We start from the raw sequence: 24,723 nt of genomic DNA on the forward strand, positions 1-24,723 counted from the left end.
ACAAAGGAAGCCAGATTCATCAGGGGCAAAATTTGCTGGGGCAAGAAGAAATTGTCGCTAGTCCAGATTTGCCAGGATACACGCCGGTGAAACCAATGAATGAAGACTGCCGATGCAATCATTCCCACTATTGATCAAGAAAACATACATCAACACATACATACATCAACACATACGTACATTAACACATATATACATGTTACATGAATTTGTATCTTTGCATCAAACATTCATTATCATGTGCAATAAAGACATTTTTCCACTCTCATGAGGAAAAATTCGAAAGATTCGTCAAATCAAACACATAAAATAAATTTCATCATGCCATCCATCATAACATCCAAGATGGTTAGTCATAAGTGCATCATTGGGATCTTTCAGGAAATCAAAGTTTGGATGACCAGATGTCTCTAACCTGAAGAAACAATATCATCTACAGATTCAACATCCTGAAGTGAACGATCAAATCTTCTAAAGGCAGTTAGGTCTCCATAACATACATGAGTAGACTGTCTGTCACCTTTGAGATTGTTTCTCTCGAAACAAAGTGCCGTCTCGCTAGAGACAATTTTTCTTAAAAACAAATTTTGTCTCGCTTGAGACAGTTTTCTCTAAAAAAAATTTTGTCTCGTTTGAGAAAATTTATTTCAAAACAAATTTCGTCTCACTTGAGACAGTTTCCCTCGAAACACAAATTTCAAAGTTGTTTTACTTGAAACAAAATTGATCTCACTTGAGATTGTTCTCAAAACAAATTTCGTCTCACTTGAGATAATTTTTCTTTAAAACACAAATTCTGAAATTGTTTCACTGGAAACAAAATTGATAAACCATTGAGATTGTTTCCCTGTAAACAAGTTTTATCACCCTTGAGAGAGTTTCTCTTGAAACACAATTATTTAAGTCTGTTTCCCTTGAAACGAATTTTGTCTCCCTCGAGACAGTTTCCCTTAAAACAAAGTTTTGTCTCTCTTGAGACAGTTTCTCTTGAAAAAAAAGTCTTTGAGTCTGTTTCTCTTGAAACAAAGTTTTGTCTCTCTTGAGACAGTTTTTCTTGGAAAAAAATATTTGAGTCTGTTTCTCTTGAAACATGTTTTGTCTCCCTTGAAACAAGTTTTGTCTCCCTTTAGATAGTTTCTCTTGAAACACAAATCTTTGAGTATGTTTCCCTTAAAACGAATTTTGTTTCCCTTGAGACAATTTCCCTTGAAACACAAACCTTTAAGTCTGTTTCCCTTGAAATAAATTTTGTCTCTCTTGAGATAGTTTCTCTTGAAACAAATCCCTAAAGATGGCATATCATCTTCATCGCGTAGGAACTGCGTCATCCATCGACCAGACCTCCTCATCATGTAGGAGCCGCGTCAACCTTAGATAATCAGTTGTCCTCATCACGTAAGAACCGTTTTATCATCCCTAAAGATGGCCTGTAGTCCTCATCACGTAGGAACCGTGTCATCCCTGACCAGACCTCCTCATCACGTAGGAGTCGTGTCACCCCTAGATAATCAGCCGTTCTCATCGCGTAGGAACCGTGTTATCATCATTCTTAAATATGGTCATCCATCCTCATCGTGTAGGAACCGTGTCATCCACCGACCAAATCTCTTCATCACGTAAGAGCCGTGTCACCCTTAGACGACCAGAACTCTTCATCACGTATAAGCAGTGTCGTCCCTAACAAAAAATATATTAAATTTCCAGGAAAAAGAAAGAATCGGAAAAAAACTTTTTTTTTGTCTTTGCCCTATTCTTGTTAACACAAGAATGTGCAAAGAGGGGCAGTTGTAGACTCCCATTTTTGTCCGGGTTTAAAAAAATATTATTATTATTATTATTATTATTATTATTATTATTATTATTATTATTATTATTATTATTATTAATTACATTTTGCAGGTTCCACCGGAGCCCAATTACAAGACCCAAATTAATAGGCCTGTTACAATCAGCCCACTACAAGGGAATCCAATAGACCCGACCCGGATCCGACCCGAAACCAATCACCATACCCTGCTGTACGCACTATCCTTGTTGTTCCAAAACACTCAATCCCCTGCCACCTCCAACAAATCACGCCACCACCATGCTTCTCAGCAGCTTCAATCGCCAAACACATCAACAACAATAACAACATTTTCTTATTTTTTTTACATATGTAATGGGTTATAAAAACCCCTAAATCAGTGTAAAAAACAATTGTGTAATATTTCTCTATCGATTTTTGAAAGATAAAGGCAATCAAAAGAAAGTCAAGCCATATTCTTTATATTTTTCCTATATTCGAAACTTAAACAATATTTAAACACATAACAAATAAAAAAAGAATAAGGGATTCTTACCTATTCGGCCGGCGATGCTCACGACGTTGGAGGGCTCTGTTCGTGAATCCGGACAGTAAAAAGGGAGAGCACACCACCACGAACAACATATCTCAAAATGGGGATGATCCAATGGCGGACGGAGGTGGATCGGGGAGAAGAAAGCCGAATGGATTTGGCTAGATTCGTGGAGCTTGGGGTCGATTCTCGTGAAACTGACCCTAGATTCGAGACGGAGAGGCCAAGACAGACCTCTCTATGTAATTTGGTGGCCATTAGCCACTGACAGCGGTGGCGACACGGCGATGGATGGTTACGGACGACACGACGGCCAACGAAAGTAATCCACTGGAAACTGAACGGTTTTCTAGAGAGAAGGGAGACTCTCTCTCTCTAAAATATATTTTAAATGAAAAAAATGGAAAAAATAGAATGATATTTATAGAAAATTTTAGGGGAAATTGCACTTAGGTGCCCCTATGTTTGGTGTGTTTTTACAAAATAGTCACCTGAAGGGACTGTTTTTGTAATTTACCCATTTCTTATGCATATTATATATTTTTGGTTTAATTGTTATTTAGTCCCCCTAATATTACCGTGTTTTACATATTAGTCCCTCAATCTTTGCGTTTTATTTATTTATTGATTTTGGCACTTTACTTTCTGTTATTTTATTTTAGTAACTGTTTATTTCTGATTTGGTATTGCTTTCCTTATTTGTTTTATTTTGGTCATTGTATTTTAATATATGTGTATGTTTCATATTCTTATGTATTTTATGTGTATGCATCATATGTATATATTTATTTAAAATGTCTTTATATTTAATAGTAATTTTCAATATTTACTCGTACATCTTCAAGTTTCTTATTTTGAGCTTAGTATTTTATATCTTTCAATTTTGGCCCTAGTTAGCTCATTATTGTATTTATTAATATTTATGATTTGTGCTTCAATTTTTGGTTGACTTATATTTTGGTCCTTTATTAGTTGGAGATATTTATTTATCTTCTACAAATTGAACATGTTTTTTTTCTGTTAATTTAGTCCTAAGATAGATTTTTATTTGATTATTCTATTTATTTGATGTTCGATTGCGCATTTATAATTTCTATTTTTGTATATGTTTATTTAATATATTTTGACCATTATTTATGTGCACATTGATATTGTTACTTTCACCTTGCTTTTATAAATCGTCATCGTTTTCTAATATACGAAAATGAAAAAATTTCATTTTGAGGGAAATCTACGAAGACATCTCCCATCTATAAGGGAATGTGTTTTTTCGAGGATTTTTTGCATAAATATTTTTTTTGTATTCGATAATTTTCTTTGTTTCACGTTTATTTATTTTGATTATTTTTCACCTCTTTTCATTTTCATTTTGTTTTATTTCATTTTATTTTATCTTTGCAAAAAATTGCGAAATAACGTCTTTTGTGAGGAGAATCTATGAAAAAAATCTCCTAACTACAAAGAAAGTGCATTTTCAAGGATTGTTCGCACAAAATGATACATTTTCTTTTATAAAAATAATTATAATATTTTTTATTCTATAAAAATATCTTTTGGGCTATTTAGTTTTTTTATCCATTACATTCATTATTTTAAGTTGTTTTTTTTAAATTGACACTTTTTTTAAATAAATTCAAATAAATAGAATGATCGTAATTTAAATATATTTTTGAGTTTGTAATTTCCCAATTTAAATATATTTTTGAGTTTGTAATTTTCCAACATTTAAACATCATATAATCGTTTAGGTGCCAAACTTGGGTGTTATGGGGGTGTTCATCATTCCTTACACGTAATCGACTCCCAAAATATTAAAAACGAATTTTTGGTAAAAGATGTTTAAGGTTTCCAACCTACGTAACTTAAAGATTGGTGACGACTCTAAAATCAAATTGTGTTTTTCAAAATTATATTTTATCGTATTCCCCGAATTAATTTTTTTTAGTCTAACGGATCCCCGAGAGACGTTATGACACACATACAAGGCCCATTCACTACATTCAGCAGCCCAAGACCCTAAACCCTAAGGAGCGTTTACCCTTTGTTGCCGCCGTCTAGAGCCTTGTGCTCATATCCACTGTTCGGTTTCCAGTCCACGCATGCACAAGCCACACCAGTAGTGGTCTCATGGCCACGTGAGCAGCAACCCGATGGTCTTAAAGCTCCATCATCAGCCTCCAAGCCTCCTCAACTCTCCAAATCAACCTCGTTGAGAAAGAATTCAACCGGTTCAATCGGAAACCGTTGCTTAGTCCGGTTCAATCTAAACCGGTTGAACCGTTATTAGTGAACCAGCCAGAATCACTGAACCGTTCGAACCGGACCGGCAGAAAACCGAAAAAACCCGGGGATTTTTGTTTTTTTAAAAAAAAATTAAATCAAACAACGTCGTTTGTTAAACGAGCCAAGTCGAACTCGAGTATTGCTGAGCTCGACTCGAACTTGAAAACTTTAAAAGTAAGCTCAACTCAACTCAAACTCACAAGCTAAAAATTATCAAGTTCAACTCAAACTCGAAATATAATATTGAAACTTGAACTCAAAAAAGCTTGAACTCAAAAAAAAAATTAGAAGCTCGATTGAAGCCTAAAATTCGAGCTTGATTGAAGTGAAAGAATAGTTATATAATTATAGTTATATAATTTTGTTATGATTTTTTAACCACAAATTTATTTTTTAATTATAGTTATATAATTATATTTATTATTTAATATGTTTTACCTTAAATATTATGTTGTAGTTAATTTGAATAATTTTGTTTCACTTGATTTTATGGTTTTTAACTTATATATGTTATGACTTGCTTTGAATATGACTTGTGATATAAAAAATTATTTTTTATTAAATATTTTTGGTATTTTTATTTAATTTTTTAAATAATTATGACATCGTCCGGTTTTTTCGACCGGTCGGACCGGTTCGACCGGTTGAACCAGTGAACCGATAACATGATCGATTCGCTAACCGGTCCGGTTCTGAAAATCATGGGGGTCGATATAAACCCAAAAACGAGTTGTGAAAGGGGTTGTTGATCCTCCCCTTCCGATTCGAGAAAAACAGAGGCTCACCCATTTCCATTTCCCTCGAAAATCATCTGTAACAGGGTATTTTCCCATTTTTTCCTTTGGAACAACAAATCAATACAACTAAAAAAAGAAAGCATTTTCAAGGTATCATTTGGTGCATTTTCCAGGATCTTTTTTCTCCATTTTTCGAAACAAAGAAACAAAAAAGAGGAGTGGGGATTAGTTCTTTACCTTTTAGTTTTTGGAGCTCTTCGTCGGAGCCAAGACCGTCGCCAGTGTCGGGGAGGTGAGAGGTCGATTCCATTTTAGGCTAGGGTCTTTCTTAGTCGTTTCTAGATTTCGTTTTTGGGATTAGAAAAAGGAAGAGGAGGAGTCAATCGGTTTGGGGTTGGGTTTTATTAACATTTCAACCCTTTATAGTCTGATTTCTTTTATTTTAGTCCTTTCACATGGTGTTTAAATTTCAGCTTTGTATTTTTGAATTATATCAATTTAGCCCTTTTATATACCTTAATTGGTTTCAATTTTTGTTGATTAATTTTGTTTTCTTTTTAATTTAGTCCTAGAATGTTAGATTTTAAATTAAACCTTTAGATTATAATATTTTAGTCTAATCTAGGTTACTTTATATTTTAGATTTAATTTTTAAATTTAGACCATTTTTAATTTAGTCCCAAACTTCTTAATTATTTGATTCATTTAGTCCTTTAATTTAGGAAAATTCTTAATTTGGTCTTCGTTTTTGCTCGAGGTTCCATTTTAATTATTCGATTCAATAACTGATTAAAATTAATTAGTATTAATATTAGGGCCTTCACTTTAGACTTAATTTAAATTTAGTCCTTTAATTTAGGAGAATTTTTAATTTAGTCATTGCTTTTGCTCGAGGTTCCATTTAAATTATTCGATTCAATAATTGACTAAAATGAACTAGGTTAATAATTAGAGCCTTCACTTTAGGCTTAATTTCATATTTAGTCCTTTAATTTAGGAGAATTCTTAATTAGTTCATCGTTTTTGCTCAAGGTTCCATAATCGATTGCTTGATTGCGTTTTATTTCCAAAATAAGGCAATGTTTATTTATTAGGGGTTAGTAGTGTATCTTCTGCTTTTGCCCTGGGGTGACCGCTATTGATTCCCGAAATAAATCAACATCCTTTTAAAAACCCCCACATCATGATTTTAAAATGGACAAGACAATGTTCATTTATTGGGATTGATGATGAGGCTTCCGCTTTTGCTTGGGGTGGTCGTTATTAGTCTTGGTAGATTGACATCAATTTTAAAATATGCATACATAGTGATTTTTAAGTTAAATAAAGTTCCGAACTCAATTTCCAATTTAAAATATAGGGTAATCGACTAGGTATCAATTTTAAGCGTTGTGGGGGTGTTAATCCTTCCCCACTCATAACTAACTCATGAACCAGATTTTTGATTTCACAAACCTAAACTTGGTATTTTGATAAAATAAAAATGTTTAATTAAAGTTATTTGATTTTAGGTGTTCCAATCTCACCCTAAAAATGATTGGTGGTGACTTCTATATTTTCATAATTTATATTTATTTTCCAAAATATCAGTTTGGTCTTCCTACCGAAAATCGGTTACAACAGCAACAGATCTTCCAAAGAGTGTTGGGATGTCTCTGCTCAGCAACATAAATTTCTCCATTGCTACTATGGAAGTATAGATGCTTTTGGCATAACAAGGGGGACAATAACCTCCCTATTTCTTCTCCCAAGAACTTCGCCATATCTGACTCATTTAAGGGTGTCGAGATGCCCCTTCTATGAACAAAGGCATGGAGATATCTCCGTTAGGTCATAATTGCAAAAATAATATTTTGATTTTTTCACCAATCAAAAAGAGTGTTAGGATGCTCCAGCTTAACAACAAAAATTTCTCTATTGGCATTACGAATGTGGAGATATATTCTCCAATAACATGGGAAAATAAACCCATTGTTTTTACTCAGAAAATGAGTCTATGTCTGCCAACCAAACTCCTACAATGTTGCCGAGTTGCCTCATCCATAGTCGAGAATAAAGAGATACTTCTGTCGTAACCGTCTTTCGGTTGGACCCCGGAATTGGGCTTCGACTTGAAAAATGTGGATTGGAGTCGCCACCGATCATTTATTTAAAGATAAATGGGTTGATCGGATACCCTATTTCTTACCTGATCTGCGTCTTACCAGAAATATGTCGGGCTCGAGAGTCGGTTACGGTCAAGGAAGGATTAGCACCCTTGAACCGCCCTTTCGGTACTACGTAATTTCCAGTTTTCTTAATTAAGAAAAATAACAAGTTAAATTAAAAGATAAAATAATGATCCAAAATTACTTACCTTTGATGGATTTACAAATATACCATTTAAAAGTCAAAATATGGGTTAGAAGAGATGAATAAATGATAAATAAAGTAAAACAAATAAAATAAGGAGATTAAGAAAGAAATAAAGTAAATATAAAATGAATAGAATATATAAAATAAAAAAACAATAACACTAATATATACATAGCAAACAACTAAATAAAAATAAAATGATAATGTAAATAAATAAATAAAACAAGTAAAAGAATATAAAAACATAAAATATAGGATAAATATAAAAAGAAAATAGATAAATAAATGAGTAAAATATATAAAAAAGTAAAAGCATATATATATAAGTAAAATAATAATAATAAAAAAAATCAAAAGTAATATACGTATATATACATGAAAAATAGGAAATATATAAATATATATATATATAATAACACTAATAAAAAAACATATATAATAAAATTAATAGAAAGTAATATGCATATATAACAAGAATAATAAAGTAGGAAAAAATGATTTAGGGGGGAGAATTAAATATTTTAAAAAAAATGAACACGCCTCGGGGGTAGATCTAGATTCGAAACTTCGAAATCCCACCCCTTTTTGGTCATCGGCGCAACCCACGTTTTGGGTTATTCGAACCAAATCTCAAGAAAAATAATGTGCACATGCGAGAAATGAACGAACCAATGTAAAAAAAGATGCTACCTTTTATTTCCTTTTCGAATCATTTACAACAACTTTGCCTTTGTATTTTCCGTGCTTTCCTCTGTGTTTTGTGTGTAAATCCTGTGTTACAATGGCTATTTATAGTGCTTGTGGATCCTATCTTTAGGAGTTTAAATCATAGTAGAACTCTATCCTATTTTTTGAATCCTAGCAAAATTCTATCCTATCTTTAGGAGTTTGAATTCTAGTAGGACGAAAAGGTGTGTTGACAGCTGCCCCTCTTTGCCCATAGTCGTGTAACGGGGATAGGGCAAAGATTAAAAGACACACTTTTCGTTCGGTGGAGTTGAAAATTGACTCTGATGTTTCAATAACTCCCTGTCGAATTGAGTTACGGATGACTCGTCCGTCGTGAAGCCGAGTTCATCTTGGAATGATATGAAATTGAAGCTGTAGTTCGGAATTTGAATCAGAACGTGGCTTCTCGTTGCCCTTCGGTCTTCTTCTCGGTTTAAAGACCTTGGATCGGAATCGAACTCAGAAATCTTCATTGACATATAGCTTTTGTTTGAAAATGGTTGCTTGTCACTAAGGCACGGTTAACCCAGGTCCTCTTCTCGACTTGAAAACATCGACTGCAACCGGAAAGTAGTGCGATTGATGTGTCATCGAGCTGAATGGAATCGAACTCGACAATTTTTATGGCAGATAACCCTTCTAGCATTGAGTTATGCTGTAAATGATGTGCCTTGGAGCTGAGCGTAGTCGAACTCGAAGGTCTTTGTTGACATATACTCCCTTTTTGAGTTGGATATCCTTCGCCGTGAAGTTGAAATCCAATCTAAAGATGGATGATGCTTGTGTGCACGATTCCCTTCGTCGTGAAGTTGAGCCTGAAATTGAATATCCTTCGTCGTGAAGTTGAAATCCAAGTAAGTAGCATTGTTCAGAGTCCAATATCCTCCGTCGTGAAGTTGAAATTGAATCTGAATGAAATTTTGTTGACAAGCAGCGGTCCCTTCGTCGTGAAGTTAAACTTGCGTTGTCTGGAGTCCAATATCCTTCGTTGTGAAGTTGAAATTGGCTCTGAGATTGGGAAGTTGTTGTTGACAAGCAGCGGTCCCTTCGTCGTGAAGTTGAACTTGCATTGTCTGGAGTCCAATATCCTTCGTTGTGAAGTTGAAATTGGCTCTGCGATTGGGAAGTTGTTGTTGACAAGCAGCGGTCCCTTCGTCGTGAAGTTGAACTTGCGTTGTCTGAAGTCCAATATCCTTCGTTGTGAAGTTGAAATTGGCTCTGAAATTGAGAAGTTGTTGTTGACAAGCAGCGGTCCCTTCGTCGTGAAGTTGAACTTGCGTTGTCTGAAGTCCAATATCCTTCATTGTGAAGTTGAAATTGGCTCTGAGATTGGGAAGTTGTTGTTGACAAGCAGCGGTCCCTTCGTCGTGAAGTTGAACTTTGACTTGAATATCCTTCGTCGTGAAGTTGAAATCCAAGTATTGTATGTTGCGGGTGGACACAATTCCCTTCACGTGAAGTTAAAACCGTGGAGACCCCTTTATTGTGAAGTTTGGCTTCGAGCTAGATATCCTTCGTCGTGAAGTTAAAATCCACTCTCGAGCAAATCGTGTCGCTTTGAGTTCAATATCCTTCGCCGCGAAGTTGAAATTGACTCTAGCTAAAACCTGAAAAAGTTATGCATATATGTGATGCTATGGATGCAATGCTCTTAGGTGTGCCTAAAATGCATATGCAACATATGTTATCTTGGGGCTCTGGAGAGAAATCTCGATCTCCAGTTGCCTGTCTGGAATCTTGATTCTTGAATCTTCAAATTTTGATCCCTGATCTTGAATTCTTCAAATGTTCAAATCTGATGTGCACATTCTATTTTTGATTTGAGAAATGCTTCTCGACCATCTCAAGTATGTGCCTGAGCTGAGTGTAACGGTTCAGATGATGCTTCAAAAGAAGTTGTCTTGAAAAAGATAGAATTCGTTTCAAGGGAAACTATCTCAAAGATATCTGTTGTTTAATGAGAAACGGTCTCAAGGGAAACAAAATTATGTTTTAAGGGAAATAAATTTGAAGATTTTGTGTTTCAAGAGTAACTGTCTCAAGGGAGAAAAAAATTGTTTTAGGGGAAATAAATTCAAAGGTTTTGTTTCAAGGGAAACTGTCTCAAGATAGACGAAAATTGTTTCAAGAGAAACTGTCTTAAGAGAGACAAAACTTAGTTCCAAGGGAAACTATCTCAAGAGAGACGAAATTTATTTCAAGGGAAATGTTTTCAATGTTTATGTTTCAAGAGAAACTGTCTCAAGAGAGACAAATCTTGTTTTAAGAAAAACAATCATGAGTGAAATAAATCTTCTTTCGAGTAAAACAGTCCCAAGTGAGACAAAGTCTGTTTTAAAAAAGCAATCTCAAATGAGATAATCATCTGCATTAAATGACACTGTCTCAAGCGAGACAGAATTTATATTGGAAATGTCGAATCTGAAAATGAATGTCGATCTTTCTATCTGTCGAGTTGGTTGAAGTGTAGCTTCTTGCTGCTGAGCTAAACAACCGACATCAATCTGTAAAGGTGCTTTTGAATCGAATATCCTTCGTCTTGAAGTCGAACTTGACTCTAAAGCTGTAAAAAATTATGTACGTAGAAAGAAAATGATAGATATGATGCTCTAAAATGTATGCATAAGATGCATGTAACATGAATTGGTTATATTTTATCTCCTGAAAAAGGTCCGATAATTCGCATTAGGATGTTGAATCCCCAAAGATGCCTCAATATCCAAAAATGCCCCAATATTGAATCTTCAAAGATACCCCAAATGTTCCTTATTTCTTGCTTCATCATTGATTCTAAGCATGAGCTTTGTGTTTGAGAGTCACATGTCATTTACCAAGATCCACTCTAGAGAGACTGTCTTGTTTGAAAAAAATATGTTTTTCTTTCTCTTTTATTTTCAAAGTCATGAAAATATCAATTAAAAGAGTTTCAAAAAATGTTTAATCTCAAGTTTTAAAAATATTGCCCCTATCACGGTTTTACAATTGAGACGAATCATAAAACTAGAGTTCATCGGATATCAAAGAATTAATTATAATGTTAATCCTTCAATAAATTATAGTTATTTGACAAGTGTCAAGATCAAAGTTATCTTTGAGAGATGGTCAAGTAAGGAAAGGATAAAAAGTCTCAGGTCATTGTGTTTGGTCAAAGGTTTGGCATTTGATGCTCAAAGGATTGATGGGGTAGCTTGCATGCTCAAAGGATTGATGGGGTAGCTTGCATGCTTCTCTACTGGAAGTGTTCTCTGACTCCCAACCTTCGTTGTCACACTCGGATTGTGCGATGCCTTATCAAGGAATTTGTGTGATCACCTCAGTTGCACAATTTTTATATTCGAGCCGCATTTTCAGGTTTTCAACTCGAATCCTCCTTTGGTTTCAAGACGTTATTCAGGATTTATGTCTTGAACCCCCCTTTGTTATTTTTCTCTACCATACATTAATTACATTGTTTTTTTTGCAAACAAAGATTAATCCTGATGGGCGGGATGAAATCTGAAGATAGTCTCTTCTGTTTAGAAATCCATGTATGATTAGAAGAGACTTTTAAGGCACGTAATGTAGGCCAGGGTTCGTGGTTATGAAAGAAAAGGATAAATAGGCCCAAATAAGTGTTTCAGGGTATTGAACCAAGGATCAATTCATTCTGATGTCATCGATCTTGTCTTGCTCAAAATGTCTCTTTCTCTTGATGCTCTATGATCTTTGAGTGAAGGGATTCAGTGATTCGGGAATGATTGTGCTTGATCAATATCATTGAAGCTTGATGCACCATTTGTCTTTAGGGAATTTTTGCATGTGTTTTTTGTTCCCTTTTTTATTTTTGTTCTTTCTTTTTTGTTCTTGTTTTTTCCTTTTTTGCTTCTTTTCTTTTTTCTTTTTGCCCTTTTTGTTCTGATTGAATCATCGCACTTGACATTTGGTTCACCTTTCGGTATCTCATCTGAATCAATGTCTTCACTCATGTGAGCAGATTTTCTCCACCTTGCCCCCCAGTGTGGAGGGTGATCCTTGGTTAGGGTTGAATCAGAAGAAAAAAAATACTATAGGCTCAAAAGGGGACGCAAGGGATATATATTTTCTCCTGTTGTGAAGGGATAAAGAAAGAAAGCCGTTCATCATTTCATACATGTAAGTCTTCACAGAAGAGGTATCCCCAGGGGGATAGATTTTTAGGATTAATTATATTCACATGAAAACAGTGCAATTAATGCATGATAGAATTATTTCAAATGAATTGTTTTTTCTGCTCCTTGCTCCCATCATGTCTCAATGTTCAGGCTCCCGGCGAGATGCCCCAAATTGTATCTTGGAAGAATGCTCATGTTCAAATGAACAACTCAATGCCTTGGGTTTTAATGGTAAAAAAGGTTAATTTTGGGTCTAAAAAGACAGTTGTGTGATCTTATTGACTCAAAGAAAGGTATGGGTGTATCAAAAAGATAAAGGTAATGTTCAAGAATTTCAAATGGAGGTAATGTCAAAATTTGGTTTTTTGGTAATGACCATGAGTTATTTTGGGTAAAGAATCAAGGTATTTTATTCTAGGGTTTGAGACAGGGTAAGAAAGGTCTAATCTTGTCATATGTCAAAAATCTATAATTCTTGAAGAATTAAAAGAATCCTTAATTCATTTAATATTCAAAGAACTAAAGATTAAAATTTGTTCAATTGCTCCACCTTAGAAAGTAACATGAATTCAATCGTTTAAAAGATGTGTTCAAACAAAACAATCCTATAAGTACAAATGGTATATGCCATGCCCCCTTCTTCGGCAAGCGCCTTACAGTTTTCAGAAGAATTTTCTGGAATCCTTATGTGGCAACAACTTCAACATCGTAGCCCTTAGGAGATGGGTACTCTTTTCTCATATCATCCTGGCAGGCTTAGTCCTACAATCAGCTGATCCAGCTCCCCCTGTACTGATTTTAGTTTTTCTTTAATTGTTAAAATCTTACTTTCATGTGGTGTAATGTGGTTAAGACCACTTCATCGAATCATCCGTGACTTAATTTCATGTTTATGAATATGCTTAAAAATGTAGATGAAGATGCAAAAATGCAAGAATGTATGAAATGTTCGAGGCATTGATCCAAGAAATGTGCCTGTTATTATGAATAATCCTTATTGGGGACAAAAATGTTTTATCTTTTAAGAGACAAAAATATCCTGACAGCTTCTGACATGTTGACTAGTCTTCTGCTTTCGTCTTTCACCGGTTGAATAACCTGTCGAACCGCTCCGGCCTCTCTAGATGAACTGTGAAAATGTTGAGTTATTTTTCATACTGGTCCAAGAAGTCTTGAATGATCGCATCTCGAGCATTTACTTTTGTTGAGTATGTTCCCAATGAATTCGTCATTGGAGCCCTTAATTGATAGGAACTATGTGAAGTTCATTAATCTATTTCTTGAATTCGCCAGCAATGGTCTTCAATTTCAGCTATCATTTTGCCATTGTTGTGTTCAAAGGGACTTCCGAGATACATAACCTTCATCTTGCCCCTGCAACCTCTGCCAGTCAGTTCTTCAAAGATAAGCTTTCATTGTGCTTGATGTAGACCCGGTTCATTTTGGGCCTTTTATAATGCAGTAGAGTGATATACTCTTCAATTGTGGGCACCACGTCTTCTGGATTGAATGTGACACATAGTCGCCTTGTAGACTATCCTCTGTATTTTCATCTCTTGTATTACAACACCTTTGTCCATGGATTCAGATTATTCGAGTTTTAACAAACACGTTTTAGTGGATCAATGACCTCTTTTGAATGATGCAAGTGATGAAAATAAAATAAAATAAAATAAAGATGAAAAGAGTTAGTGAGGTGAAAAATAATCAAAAACGATCATAAAAATGAAAGTCCTACCCCACATGATATCTACCTCACATGCTTATTATTCCTACCCGAACATGATCTCTATCCCGCAAGTTGATTTTGAACAAGTCCTAACCACATATTTATCTAGTTCGCATGCTTTGAACAGAAAGTAAAGCATGAAATAATTCTGGCATCCTAAGGTTTGAAATGAGGTTTTGGGGTAGGCTCTAATTCTTCAAAGTCTCCCGGTTTAGGTGCTAAAAAATGGTACCCGAGTTCTCCTTGCTGGTGCCCCCTTGGGCTTGCCAGACCCTTAGTCCTAAACCCATCACAGGCTCATGTGGACTAAGTTAAACTCGAGAGGACACATTCCCTTATGTCTATGCGGAGAATAAATTCACACGAAGGCATAAGGTATATGAATCCCGAAGGCTACTTGCTAGGCATATGCGGTGAATAAATTCACACGAATGCGTCGCTTTCACCCCCACTTAAAACGGGTTTGGAGCTCGGGTTTAGAGCCTTAGATGAAAAAAGACTTTAAGGGCTGAAATCATTGAGAAAACGGTTAGTACAACTATTTACGCGAAAAAATATAATCAAAAGTAAGCAATAAGGATCGAAATGTTACCTTAAAATTTAAACTTACCCTTTTCGTTGAAAAGACAACTGAAAATTACCTTAGCCTGACTCACTTGAAAGTCCCCAGCGGAGTCGCCAAGCTGTCGTAACCGTCTTTCGGTTGGGCCCCGGAATTGGGCTTCGACTTGAAAAATGTGGATTGGAGTCGCCACCGATCATTTATTTAAAGATAAATGGGTTGATCAGATACCCTATTTCTTACCTGATCTGCGTCTTACCAGAAATATGTCGGGCTCGGGAGTCGGTTACGGTCAAGGAAGGATTAGCACCCTTGAACCGCCCTTTCGGTACTACGTAATTTCCAGTTTTCTTAATTAAGAAAAATAACAAGTTAAATTAAAAGATAAAATAATGATCCAAAATTACTTACCTATGACGGATTTACAAATATACCATTTAAAAGTCAAAATATGGGTTAGAAGAGATGAATAAATGATAAATAAAGTAAAACAAATAAAATAAGGAGATTAAGAAAGAAATAAAGTAAATATAAAATGAATAGAATATATAAAATAAAAAAACAATAACACTAATATATACATAGCAAACAACTAAATAAAAATAAAATGATAATGTAAATAAATAAATAAAACAAGTAAAAGAATATAAAAACATAAAATATAGGATAAATATAAAAAGAAAATAGATAAATAAATGAGTAAAATATATAAAAAAGTAAAAGCATATATATATATATAAGTAAAATAATAATAATAAAAAAATCAAAAGTAATATACGTATATATACATGCAAAATAGGAAATATATAAATATATATATATATAATAACACTAATAAAAAAACATATATAATAAAATTAATAGAAAGTAATATGCATATATAACAAGAATAATAAAATAGGAAAAAAATGATTTAGGGGGGAGAATTAAATATTTTAAAAAAATGAACACGCCTCGGGGGTAGATCTAGATTCGAAACTTCGAAATCCCACCCCTTTTTGGTCATCGGCGCAACCCACGTTTTGGGTTATTCGAACCAAATCTCAAGAAAAATAATGTGCACATGCGAGAAATGAACGAACCAATGTAAAAAAAGATGCTACCTTTTATTTCCTTTTCGAATCATTTACAACAACTTTGCCTTTGTATTTTCCGTGCTTTCCTCTGTGTTTTGTGTGTAAATCCTGTGTTACAATAGTGAGTTACAATGGCTATTTATAGTGCTTGTGGATCCTATCTTTAGGAGTTTAAATCATAGTAGAACTCTATCCTATTTTTTGAATCCTAGCAAAATTCTATCATATCTTTAGGAGTTTGAATTCTAGTAGGACGAAAAGGTGTGTTGACAACTTCCAAGAAAAATTACCATGTAACCTCACCAGCAAAATGGAGTAGAGATGCCTCCATTAAGGTTGCAAAACTTGCTCTTGACCTTTAAGAAAAATATAGATAATTCTCGCTAAAGCGTTGAGAATCCTCTGTAGAAAATGTACGCGGGTCTTAAAACTATTCTGTCTGAATTAATTAATACAACCCAATAGTGTTGAGAATCGGCTAAATTGGCCCATTAAGGCAGGCGAGAAAATATTTTGGCCCATTAGGACACCCAAACATTTAATTTGGGATCTACGGCAAATTGAACAGTCCCCATAGAACTTGTCACGCCGACGTGACGAGTTTCATGAGATATAATTTTTTAATGAGTCGTGTCAGGTAAGCCCCACAGTCAGAATAAAAATATTTCTTGAGGGACTCTTCACTCCGTTGTGATAAGTTCTAATAAAAAAATATTTTTTTAATTACGAATTTTTTAAAAGAAAATTAAAATAATAATAATATTTTAATGGCCATGGAACTCGTCACGCCGGCGTGACGAGTTCCAACGTGTATAATTTTGAATTTTTTGACCGTTGGTTGACCGTTGTTCAACGGTCAATTTTTATTTTAATTTCAATAGAACTCGTCACGTCGGTGTGACAATTTCTAACGGCTATTTTCAGTTTGAAAAAACTAGCCGTTGGGTAGGGTAGTATAAATACATGTTTGGGTTTGATTGATTTTTTACTTGTAATCAAACATTCTACTGAGAGCAAAAACTTTTGTGTTAAAGAATTTGTGTTGAAATGGCCTCAAGAGAAGAAATGTTACGTCTTGATGAAGTTCATATTTTGTCGATCAAGTTGACAACAGTAAGTTTAATTTGTTTTATTTCATTTTAGTTTTGATAAAATTATAGTATTAATAATATTTATTTATGTAATTGTATTAAATAATTTATGTAATTGAAGAGCCACATGAGCGGATAGTGATATATCTTTCACAATCCATATTATATGGAGCGACGTTTCTTCGTGGATTTAAGGTGATGTCAGCACTGATATCGGTGTTGATTGAGCGTTAGAGGCCCGAAACGCAAACATTTCATTTACCTTGTGGTGAAGTAACGATAACTTTGGAAGATGTCGCGTATCAACTTAGCGTTCCGATTAATGGTATGCCATTGGTGCTTCACAACACTTATAAAGTAAATGTTGTTATTTCAAATTTATTGAGAAATGAGGCTTCAACCGATGTCATTGATTGGTTGCGGGTACATATGACTTGGTTGGAAAGAAAATTTAGAGTAGATGAAAAATCAATGGAGCAAGAGATGATATATGTAGCTTGAGCATATCTTTTAACGTTGATTGGAGGGATCTTGCTACCGGATAAATCGGCCAATTTGGTGCACACCTAATATCTTCCGGTAATGGAGGATTTCGCTGCATGTTGCCAAAGTTATCGGGTGCAACCAAAGTAGATATTCAAATGAGAATTGATATCACCGGTAGACATGCGGTAAATTTTCATATTTTTTTCATTAACTTTTAAATTGTAATATTAATTGTTTAATTATACTAACATAATACTTTTGACAATTTAATTGGATGCCTTATTATGAGTCGGATATCCAACGGTGTCTACCGCCAATGTTCTTTGAAGGAGCGGACACATGGTGTGCCATAACACCATTGCTCCATTTCGCAATTGTTGAGATCCATGCCGCCGATAGAGTTTTGCGACAATTTGGGTTTCACCAGCCGATAGAAATGTCAATATATATCATTGACGATTTGCATAAAGTAGATGTGCATGGAAAGTATATGTGCATGGAAAGTAGATGCACATGGAAATTATACCGAACATTGACCGAGGAATCATACTACATTCATATATCAATGGCAAAATAAACACTTACGATTGCCTAATCGTTCCGAGGTACGACCCAGAGATTTTGATTTCAATGTTTCTCTCTACCTCCAAAATTATGAAGCAAATGAGAAACCATACTTGACAACACCGGAGGAGCGGTCCGAGTGGGAAATAATGAAGAAAAAGATATGGAAAAATCATCATCTTTGTCAACATCTTCATATTATGTTTCCGCCAATTATTATCCATTGCAAGAAAGTTATGGTGGAAATGGTGCATGTCAAACATCGATGGAGAGTCGAGCGGCGTAGGTAGGAAGTAGGTGGGATCAAGTGCCACATTCACAACAATTTTCTTCAGAACCGGAAGAAAGATGTCCATGGGATCATCTTCTTCATGAAGGACAATCTCAATTTAAGGCGATGACGTCAATAATGACATCATATACCTTGAGTACTCCATCGTTTTCACCCGAAGATGTATATCAAAGTGGTGGAGTAGTGTTCGGGACACTGTAACGGGAAGAAGAGGAAAATGAAGAAGGTGGACGACCACAATGAAATCGACGAGCACCATGTCAATACCATTCTACAACGCCTTGACATCAACAAGAGTTGCGCAAATATAAGTAATAAATTTGTTTATTTAAGTTTTTGTAGTCAATATTTAATTGTATCAAAAATTAATTTTTAAGTAATAAATTTGTTTATTTTTTAAAATTATAATTAAATAAAGTGTACTTTTGCAAAATTATAAAAACTTTAGAATTGTTTAAATTTGGTCTTTCTTTTTTAAATAAACTCTAGAATTGCGCAAATAAAGTTGTGGCTGTTTTTAGCCGTTTGGGGATGAAAACTCTGCAAAATAAATTGCCCAGTACAAAGGGTATCGGTACTCCTAAAGGGATGAAGTTGTTATTTTAAAATTATAATATACGTCATGATCAACATATAATTATGGGTCAACAATGATGTGCATACATGCAACAACAGCGAGAGCGCATTGGAACCTAAAAGCTTGAAATCGACCATAATCACACAATCTTCTATTCAGATTACTAGTGTATGTTATAGAATTATCTCCCTCGTGTGGTCGAACTAGTGCTTGGACAACGAAATCAGAATCAAATCTGGCAAAATTGTGGACAAACATTGATGTCGTATGTGTTTGATTCTTTTGCATTGCCTTCTCTAAATCTGGAGCCCAATTTCTCCCATTGCTGATCATGGTATCAATTTGTGCACTTTTGTCTACTCATACTTTACCCAACCTAAAGTAAGTCTCCCTAACAATACTTACTATCGGGAGATGTCGAGTCCCTTTCAGCACTGAGTTGATACATTTAGCAAGGTTGGTAGTTATATGGTTGTAACGTCGACCCTCAACATCATATGCTTGTGACTATCTCTCCCTTGGTATTTCATCTGCGAACTCATACACATCGTCTCCATATCTTCTCAAATTTTGAAGTTGTGCACAGAAGTTTGGTTGGAGTAAAGATACCCTAAAAAGCAGTAACTTAAATGTTATTAAAAAACATTAATGAAGTTGAAATAATTAATGGCAAATGCTAAGGTACATACCCTATTGATAATCTCCTTTTTGATTTTTTTCTACTTATACCTCTTTTTTGCATTAGACGCGATATGACGTATACAATATGTAGGATATGCGTGTGGTGGCGTCCATCTATTTCGGGTCTACTAATTATGCTTAACAACCCAGGTGATTGATCTGAGATCATGCAAACCCTTTCTCGAGTGATAACATGGGAACATAAGTTGGAGAGAAATAAATTCCAAGTCTCCTCCGATTCATTTTTAACAATGGCGAAAGTAATGGGGAAAATATTTCTGTCTCCATCTTGTGCAATGAACTATCATCAAGACGTGTATGTAGAGCCCATACAGAAAAGTGCCATCGACTTCAATCATTTGTTTGCAAAATCTAAACCCTTTGATAGCTGGCTTAAACGCACAGAACAAGCCACCAAATATTTTCTTCTCGGGGATAACTTCTCCCTCAAGTTTGACTGCAAAATGAGTACAATACCTAACAATGGTTCCAGGAAAGAGAAATTTCATTGCTTACAGCAAATGTGGTAGCTCATTATATGACCGATCCCAATCACCATACAACAAGGTCATTGTTTTCTATTTAGCCATCCATGCCTTGTAATAAGTCGGAATATAACCAAATGTATTTCGAATAGATGCCACTAACACAGAAACAATCACTCTTGGATTTTTTTTCCATCAACAACTTTACATAAGAGCATATGACATCCGAATCTAAATGTCTGTGGTCTTGTGTCAAGGAGGTCATTGTACATTCGTGCTCTGCATTGAACCTTGTGACTTCCCACAACATCTTCCGTTGTAGGTATGATACTTGTATCCTCTATTTACAACCAACATCATGGTGTATACACCTTACGAAATAAGTTTTTTGATTCGGCTCCGTGACATAGAATTGAAGATGAGCTTTGATACAATACTCATTGATTGCTAGTTGTGTCTCTTTTTTTTGTTTCAAACTGAGACCCAATAGCCAGCTCAGATGACCGCTCGTATGAAGAACCCCAGTGGGCAGCACATAACTCTGGCATATCAAATATTTCAGATTCCGCATAGCATCATAGTTAATGTTATGTATTACAACTGCATGATGATACTGAGGCAAATCATGATGATTGAATTCAGGTTGAGGGTTTCTCCTTGCCCAAACATTTAGAGCATTCTGCAATCCTTGACATCGTGAAACAACTACCTCCTATACATTCGCCTCAACATCCAAACCTTGTCCATCTGAAGCAGCTTCAATAATATTGGACTCATCAACTAATGTTGTGTCGTCATCGTCTATCAACGGAACAATGTCTTCATCATCCTCACTAAATTCAGCAAAGCTTTCACTGAACCGTCCAACAAGGTTCTCATCACCATAACTTCCACGTGGTTGAGAGGGTCATGCTTCTTATGTTCTTTGAGTTGATACTGATGACGTCGGAATATCAATTGCATTCGTTTTTTTATGTACATATCCACCATATTATTATATGATGATTGATGAAGTCCAACCATAATAGCAACATCGTCATCATCATCAAGCTGAACTTTTCCATATGTCATTGGATTTGAGGAGATCAGGTGCCGATAACTTAAACATGAAACAGAAGCTTCAAGTTTTCTCTCAATTTTTTACTTCATTTGGCGATGAGATACATCTATAGGGAACATCATATTGATCAGACTGTCTGACTTAAACAAAACACCAACATCAGTTTTTAGAATCTCGCCATTATAATGGATAACTGTGAAGAATTTGTTGCTCATTGTTTGAAATGTTTTTGGTTAGATGAAAGGAGTTTTCTGTGTAGGAGATTGAATATGAAAGGAGTGTGTAATGTAAGAGATTGAAGATGATGTACACAACTTAAAAGGAATACATATTTTTTTCTCATTGGATTCCATTGAATTTTCAAAAAAAAATTCGTCCGTTGAACAACGATCAATCCAAGGGTAAAAAATTCAAAATTATACTCGTTGGAACTCGCCACGAAGGCGTGACGAGTTCCATGGCCATTAAAATATTATTTTTTAAATTTTATTTTAAAAACATATCGAAATAAAAAAATTTTATTGGGACTCGTCACGCTGGAGTGACGAGTCCATCAAGAAATATTTTTTTATTCTGGCTGTGGGGCCGACCTAACACGACCCATTAAAAATTATATCCCATGAAACTCGTCACGCCTGTCGTAGATCCCAAATTAAATGTTTGGGTGCTCTAATGGGTCAAATTATTTTCCTGCCTACCGTAATGGACCAATTTGGCCTTGAGAATCCTCCACAGAGAATGAATATGGGCCTTAAGTTAACTTTGCCAAATTTAAAATGCATATTTAAACAAATGATGCGTTAAACTGTAGAATTGGACAAATTCACACATGGAGGTCCTCCACCACAAGACCATCAATTCAAATACCAAGACATTCGATCAAAACCATTAAGCATAAATATCTTCTCCTCATTTTTTTGTCTAAGCTTACCTAAACTAAATACATACAAAAAACACCTTCACTCACAAGTCTCGGGTAAGCCACTTCATGATATTCCCTCAACAAATGGAAACAAATGTTGTACCTCCAAAGTTAAATATTGTTCATCTAGAGTTATTTGAACCCTCTGATTAGTCATTACTTCTTGACAAGACTACCAAAAAAATCCAAGAGATTTAACAATACCCAAATCTACTGATTGACAGATGCATTTAATCATTATGTCGTCCTATAGACAACAATTATGATCATAGTTATGACATCAACACACATAAGAAATCAATATATAAACTTATATGTCCATCAATGAGGGAGGATTCTTATTCATTCTCTCTCTCTCTCTCTCTCGCTCTAATAATCTTTTTCAACTTCTCCCCGCTTATATCACCAATAACTACCAACTCTACCACAGGTTGTGACTTTCTATCCAAACCAAAAGTGATGGACTGCTAACTACCGAAATAACTTTATTGTTCACATTAACCCTATTAAAAAAAGAATTTTCATTATTTTACGTAATATATTTTATGATTATATTAAATTACATAAAAAATCAACTACAGTAGTAAAATCATGTCCTATCTAAAATAGATTTGTAGGATGTAAGTTGCTCCAATACTGAAAAATTATATACATAAAAATTAAGATAATAACTTATATTAAGATACTAAATATTTTGATGGGAGTTGCCCCCTTTCAATGAATAAATATTTTGCTAAGCCAAAAAAAGAAAAAGAAAAGAAAGATAACAACTTATATTAAGAATAGGTGATCTAGCCTATATCCATTAGCCAAGTGCTCGAAGGATTTGGCTTAATCTTATTGAACATAATCTTGTTTCTATGAGGCTATAAAGCCATATAAACCAAAGAATGCAAGCTAGTCTCCACATAATCCACATGCTTGTAACATTGGTGCTGTCAGTGTTGGTAATTCAAATTCTTATCATGTATTGAATCTAAAATTGTTGAATGAGATCAATTATAAAACAAGATACAATATTGATCAATAATACCTCCTGTCGGAAACAGCTTTAAGTGTGTCAAGGCGATGTCATAGCAACAATCAACTACGACGGTCTTTGTCCAGAATATTCCAATGAACTACCATTGGAAAGGACTTTGGTTACATTTTGGAAGACATGGGTGTTGGGAAATAAACAACGAGTAATTTCCCTATAACCATATTAGTGAGAATGCGAAATAAAAGCGGAAAAATAATACCCGAAATTGATAACGGAGTTTAGCCAATTATGCCTACGACTCCGGAATGCTGCAGATCTTTTACTAAAGAGAGAAAATTTATAGATGTTTACAAAACACTCACTACTCACAAGAAAGCTCTCTAAACTCTTTAGTATTGGGAGGAAGAAATGATTTTGGGATCATTTGAAGCTAAATGAGTTAGTGTATTTATAGTTGAAACTTAAGGACTAAACTTATAAATACTCTAAAGTATGTAGGGACTAAAATGTAATTAATCCTATTTCTATTTTCAACAAAAACAACACCTAACTTTGAATTCTAAGCAGCCCCATTTGAATGCTTTAGCTACCCCTGTGGAAAACAAATCAGCCACCCATGCCTTTGACTTTTAACAATCTCCCACTTGAAGACTGATTTTAATCTGTCTTCACACCTCGATCAATGCATCATTATTTCTAGTTTTGTTATTCTAGCATGCGAACTAAAGTTAAACATAACTTCAGTTTGTCTGTAGTCACCGTCTTTGTTAACAACTCCCACTGCTTGAGCAATATCTGGTCTAGTACAAACCATATCATACTCAAAATTGCGTCAGCCCTTTTTATTACATAAAGTCTGACACTCCTTGCATTGAACCCTTATCATTGGAGTTCTTTGCACCACCATGTATCGACACTTTATCACGGCAAAGTCTGATGCCCCTTCTTGCCTCATCCCTTCTAATACGAAGGTTGAAGCTCACTTCTCACCTTGTAAATGGGCAGTTTCTCCGTGGTTGCCTTGTCCCTCAACGTCTTGGCTTCCTTCGACTCTTGTCTACTAGTCTTTGAAGGATTGTTCCTCACTGGAACATCCTCGGCAAGCCCTTGCTTCGACCCTTCTCTTAAGATGGTCTCTGAAGCCATGTTCTCTACACGAACATGCTCGGCAAACTCCTAGGACATGGCTAACTCCTCATGCACTTGGCTTCTACTTGCCTTGGTAAAAATTAACCGTATTGAGCCAACTCTCAACGCCTCCTCGATCCTGGGTTTGTCCTCTTCTCTGGACAACTCGATCCTGGGCTCATCCATCACCTTGGATGACTCGGCTCCCCTCGGGTAATTTTGCAACACTTCTGGCATCTTAAGTCTGCGCCCCCTCTCTTGCTCGACTCTTATCCTCAGCTTAGCATCTTTGAAACTCGAACTTGTGTCAAGATTGCATACATCTTCTCCAGATCCACCATCTGGTTCATCATTGAGTGGACTTTCTCTGCCACTCGAGGAACAACATTCTTCATCATCTGACTTGCCTTCATTACGGAATCTCTTGCCGCTACCCACGGCTTTCGGCTTTGCTTTGGAAGTCTTATTCTTCTTGACTCCAAATTCTTTGATGTACTCAGCGGTTGTCAAGGCTT

The sequence above is a fragment of the Hibiscus syriacus genome, unplaced genomic scaffold (assembly GCF_006381635.1).
Source record: "Hibiscus syriacus cultivar Baekdansim isolate YM2019G1 unplaced genomic scaffold, ASM638163v2 tig00111427_pilon, whole genome shotgun sequence".
NCBI lineage: Eukaryota > Viridiplantae > Streptophyta > Magnoliopsida > Malvales > Malvaceae > Hibiscus > Hibiscus syriacus.